The sequence below is a fragment of the Taudactylus pleione genome, unplaced genomic scaffold (assembly GCF_031769625.1).
Source record: "Taudactylus pleione unplaced genomic scaffold, aTauple2 ptg000005l, whole genome shotgun sequence".
Classification (NCBI taxonomy): Eukaryota; Metazoa; Chordata; class Amphibia; order Anura; family Myobatrachidae; genus Taudactylus; species Taudactylus pleione.
Window position 1 is genome coordinate 22,979,987 of NW_028284408.1, and position 6,248 is coordinate 22,986,234.

A 6,248-nucleotide genomic window follows, 5' to 3' on the forward strand; every position below is an offset into this window, starting at 1 on the left:
AATGCAATCTTAAACTATTTGTTTGAACACGTGGCAGCAATACCGGAAACACGCATACGCTATTGTGCACCTAGTCGCATACACAATAATGTGACTGATGCACAAAAGCGTGGAAATAAAAATGACGCTGTTTTGCGAATAGTCGCATACACAATAATGCGACTAACACACAAAACACGGACAGACAATAAAAGAAATAAACCTTTCTCTCTTGTCCCCAAGTTCCTAATCAGCGCCCCTTAAGATCACACAAGAAAGGACATCGATTCCACAACAATGAATGGTAGCAGGGTTTCGAACACAGTGTGTTCTTGCCTGCTTATGGCGCCTTCCACCCTTTTGTTGCGGAATCGAGGTAATTTGCTATCGTGCGAACCAGGTGGCGTGATATCAGCTGCGAGCCCCCATCTATGAATACCCTTATATTGCTAGAGAGAAATAATCGCTGTCCAGACAATAATTGTGGTTCCAACGCACAAAAGTTCTTATTGCAATAAAAGAAAGTTACACGCTTTCATCTAGCACAATTAGCGCAAAGGCAATGAAATACATAATGCGATACAGCCCAATACATACGCTTGCGCACCGGTCCCAGAAAAAAGTCATCAGTCCAGAAGTCTGTGGTCATCCAAGAAAGAATGGCTGTAGACTAGGACCAGCATGCAAGCTATATACCCTCCCAGAACAAAGAAACTAGTTAACGGGTTTCCATTGGATCTTGCTCGTGGACATTCTGGTATGATGCAGGTCATTGGACAGTTCATATAGCATCACTAGGGGCATGTCCCAGTTCTTCAGTGTTGCTTTGTGTGGTTTTCCCACCGAAGAACTGGTTTAAACTAGGGATGTGCGCCGGACCATTTTTGCCGGATTTGGATTTGGTTCTAATTCGTCGTCCGGCTTTGGATTTGCCAAATTGCGGTGACTGGCTTTGGATTTGGATTTTTTTACAAAAATTTACAAAAAAAGCTAAAATCACATAAATTGGTCTTTTTTTTCTTCCTAGAGTATTATTAACCTCAATAACATTAATTTCCAGTCAATTTAGACCATATCACAGCTTATAATATTGTTTTCAACATTATTGGCCAAAGGTTGCATTGAGCTGACTGGTTACTAAGCGACAAAGCAGCGGCACAACGACACAGACACCACAGTATAAAGCACATCTATGACACATTGCCACACAGCAGTTGCAGAAATGAGAAGTAGTGCACCCACCCAGTGGGGTACGGCCAGCAGAATCACAGTACTTGTTTACAAAGTGGGCTACGGCCCAAGGAGTCACAGTGCACAATCTTATTCGCATTACACCGCACATAGTGCCCCTGATTCACATTACACCATAAAGTAGTGTCTCTTATTTATGTTACGACACACAGTAGTGCCCCTTTTACACAATGCCCACAGTAGTGACCCTTTTACACAATGCCCACAGTAGTGCCCCTTTTACACAATGCCCACAGTAGTGGTGTCCCTTACACAATGCCCCCAGCAGTGGTGCCCCCTATGCAGCCACCCAGTAGTATGCCCCCCCAGTAGTATGCCCCCCATTAGCAGGCCCCCCCAGTAGTATGCCCCCCATTAGCATGCCACCCAGTAGTATGGCCCCCCAGTAGTATGGCCCCCCAGTAGTATGGCCCCCCCAGTAGTATGGCCCCCCCAGTAGCAGGCCCCTCAGTAGTATGGCCCCCCCAGTAGCAGATGCCCCCCCAGTAGTATAGCCCACCCCAGTAGCAGGCCCCTCAGTAGTATGGCCCCCCGCACCCCCAGTAGCAGACCCCCCCCCAGTAGCAGACCCCCCCAGTAGCAGACCCCCCTCAGTAGCAGACCCCGGCCCTTGCACAAATAAAAAAACAAAAACTTACCTGAATCCCCGCTCCCGCGCCGTCCGCTCTGCTGTCACACGCTGAGGAGGGAGCCGGAAGACGGAGCTCATGTGTGAGCTCCAGCCGGCTCCCTCCGTGCAGCAGCCAATGAGAGTCTGTGTGACTCTCATTGGCTGCTGTAACAAACACACAGCTGCCGCATGCGAACGCATACATGGTCATGCAAGCACCTGATGTGAATCTGAAAATACATGAACCTATATATCTACCAAACAGGTGTTCATATATTCAACACACATATATGTGTGCCAAACAAATAAACACCATCATATGACAAAGCACCCAGAGTGCATAACTATCTAAAGCAAATATCAGATAGTATATAAATAGAAAACACATAAGTATACATTATAATACAGAACCAATAGCAGACACTATTGGTCTTCCTGGAGGACATGATAGAGATTTATGAATCTGTCTGCTATTGGTTCTATATTACAACCATTAGCGGTATTTGTTGATAGTAAACTTCAATCATTGGTTCTGCATAGTACAAGCTACATACGTGATACAAGCGACTTTTTGCAGAAAATTAGTTCCGTGTATAATATCACTGATGACATTCTTCTTGCTACCATGGACGTAATTTCCTTATATACGGTTATTCCACACCAAGATGGTCTGAATATCATGAGAGATGCCCTTGCTAATAGTCCTGATATTGATACCCCCACTGAATTTATTGTGGAACTTGCTGCTTTTGTATTGAAATATAATCACTTTAAATACAAAGATACATATTATATGCAACTAGCCGGAACAGCGATGGGCTCTAATTTGGCGACCGCTTATGCAAATTTGTATATGACACATTATGAGGAGCGGAACATTTATCCTAAGTTTGGAAACAGAATTACTTTTTATTGACGTTTCATCGATGACATCTTCCTTTTATGGCGTGGGTCTAAGGAGTCGTTTATGGAAATGGTTTCAAGTTTAAACGCACTTGCCACCCCGATCCGTTTTACATGTCAAGTGGATGCCCAATCAATTAATTTCCTTGATGTAATGATTTCGATTAATAATGGATGTTTGTCCACGTCATTATACAGAAAACCGACGGATCGGAACCTTACGTTGCTTCCATCAAGCCAACATCCTCCTGCCCTGAAAGAAAATCTACATATTTCTCAATTTCTCAGGGTGATGAGAATTAACTCTAGTTCAAACGAGAGAGAACTACAGCTAGTTGAGATGGCTTCCAAATTCAAGGATCGAGGATACACACATGGAACTTTATCCAGATGTTTAACAAAAGCTCGTAATATTTTTTCAAGAGAGAACACTGAGACCTCACCTGAAATTAAGAAACCACATAGGATGATCTATACCACCAAGTTTGATAGTAGTTCATATAAAATCAATAGATCCTTGAATAAATTCTGGCCTATCCTGACTTCAGACCCGCTTTTACCGTTCAAGAAAATGGGTCCCCCGATGATGGCCTATAAAAGAGGCCCCAATTTGAAACAATTATTAATGAGACCAACACTATTTCCCACGGATAAATGTACAAAGATAGAACTGATGACAAAAAAACCCGTTTCCTACTCCTGTGGCAATTGTGTGACATGTAGTTCTATGATCACAGGTCCAACTTTTCCGCATCCTCATACTGGCCGTAAAATCAAAATTAATTATCGGTTGCATTGTAATTTAGATCATCTTATATATATCTTGATATGTCCCTGTGGGCTTTATTATGTCGGTCTGACCACAAGAAGGTTCTGTGATCGTATGGCCAACCATCGTTCTTCAATTAGGGCTGCTCTTCAAACTAAGTCCACAGACAAACCAGTGGCCAGACATTTTATGGAGAAGAAGCATCCATTGGCAAGTTTAAAGTGCAAACTTATAGACTGGATTCCCCCACCACAGTTGGGTGGTGATAGACTGTCATCATTGAAGAAAAAGGAGTGTTTCTGGATATATACGTTGGACACTGTGGCTCCATGTGGCCTTAATGAGCATAATCCTCTTGGTGTTTTTATTTAAACCTTTTTGATGGTGGTGGTATATTTGTTTTTGAATCTGGTGACTTTTTATTTTTTTTAGGGGTCTATGTATAGAATATATATATATATATATATATATATATATATGTGTATTTTATATAGCTCACTATAATTTATAGTTAATTTTTTCCAATTGTTATTATTATGCACGTTTTGTGTTATATATATATATATATATATATATATAATCTATTAATATATTCTTTGGCCATTCTATCTTTGGTGTTTTATTCTTATTTTTCTATACCGGCCACACTTTGGTTTTTTATGGTATCCTATTGCTTTTCTCTTCTGTTTATTCAGCTTGAGGATAGTACTTCATCATATAATCTCATATATGTGATGATTTAATATTTTTGGTTTATTTTATTATCATTTGAGCACTTATTGTGTAATATATTGTATATTTCTTTGATTATATATCCCATATTATGATCCTGTTATGTGATCACTTTTTGTCTGGTCCCATCCTTTATTTGATCTATTCTTTTAGCATTTTGATGATCCTAGTTTCATTTATTACACTATAGAGTAGTTTATTGATATGATTGCATCGCATTTTGGTGTTTGTTTTTTGATTTGTTGATGTATGGGCATTTTTGCCCTTACTTTCCGGTTTTTGGCTTCAAATATGGCCGCCGGATGTTGGAGTGTCTGCTTTCAGTTGATTTATGGTTCATTGCATCATATTCAGGTGCCCATCGTTGAGTTAATTGATATCACATGGGGATGTGTGGCTGGGCTTGTTTAAATAAGCATGGTCAGTGACTCTGACCTCTGCTGCTTCCGGAGCTCTGAGCTCCATGTGTGCGCTGTGCAGGTTGTTGTTGATGCTGCCACTATGAAGGATAAGGTAATGTGTGTCCTGCATTCCATTCAGTTACTAATATCAGTATTGTTGTGCTCAATATTGAGTCTGTTTAAATGATATATTGCTAGTATATACACTTTAGTTTACATGCTTTGGTTTTAAGCAGCCTGGGTTCAAGCATATGAGCCACAGTATATTGTAAAATGTTTATATTATCATTAGGACTGACATTGTATCCTCAGTTTATATAAGATGTTGCTCTATGATATATACTAGTTTGATGATATTGGTATAAGTGTATATTTATGTGTTTTCTATTTATATACTGTCTGATATTGTTTGGAATTGCTTTAGATAGTTATGTACTCTGGGTGCTTTGTCATATGATGGTGTTTATTTGTTTGGCACACATATATGTGTTTGAATATATGAACACCTGTTTGGTAGATATATAGGTTCATGTATTTTCAGATTCACATCAGGTGCTTGCATGACCATGTATGCATGTGTTCACATATATGGGTATATACATGTACATTTATATTTGCATATATCTTCATTTGTTCTTTCTAGGTGATGTTAACACGTCCATATCCTCATTGTGCCAGGCAGCGATTCTGATACAGTATGTTGAACATACATATGATTTCGACGTATGTAATGATTATTTGCTCATTATCTTGTAGGATGGGGCCAGATAGACATTGTCACCATTTCACTTATTATGTTTTTTTGTTTATTTGTAGATCTATAAACTTGTGATTTGAAAGACACTAGTCTTGAAAAAGGTCATAAATTGGACCGAAACGTCGACACAACCAAATATGGTGTCTGACTTTAACGTCTAAAAGTTTTTTTTGAAGAAAAATGTCTCAATAAAATCAATAATTTTTAAGTGAGTGCCTTCATCTGAGAAATTCACAGATATTTCTTATATTTTGGAACCCAAGGGTTTGGAGAGCACCCTGAACATATAACTTTTTAAGGTGTGAGTGCAGTATATTGGAATATATATATATATCTCTCTTTACACAGTAACTGGTTTTATTATTACTTCTGTCTAAACTAAATTATCAGAGATGGCCAGCAGACACTTGATGGAATCACAATGTAATCAAAGGCCTCTCCAGCCTACTTGGAAATGTAAATGCCAGTTCGTTTAGGCATACAATGATAGTCAGACTTAAAGACAATAGTTCAGTTAAAACACTCATCTGCACCTCACAGTATCTTTGTGTATTCCAATTACTAGTCCCAGACATGTCCACAAGACTTGTCTGTCAGCACTGAATATATAAAGTCTTTAAATATATATGTGTATTCGTGTGCATTTATTATGTAAAGACTTTAACAGTATGCAATAACACGGCAGATGTACACAACGCTAAAATAGCGCCGTGCACAATGATATTATACTGACTACGCCAGATGGCCTTGTGCAAATATTATTTTTACAATTTAGGTCTTAGACAACCATTCGGCTTCGACAGTGTATAATTTGCTCTGAGTGTCTGTGTGTGCAATCTGCAATAC

The 6,248-nt window shown here is 39.3% G+C and overlaps 1 long non-coding RNA gene across 1 annotated transcript; it reads left to right on the forward strand.

Annotated features, from left to right (window-relative positions):
• Window positions 1-4,582: 4,582 nt before the first annotated feature.
• Window positions 4,583-5,922, forward strand: LOC148543283 (uncharacterized). The gene is made up of 3 exons (XR_015879291.1): window positions 4,583-4,757; window positions 5,289-5,368; window positions 5,462-5,922. It is a non-coding gene; the product is annotated as an uncharacterized LOC148543283 (long non-coding RNA).
• Window positions 5,923-6,248: the final 326 nt, after the last annotated feature.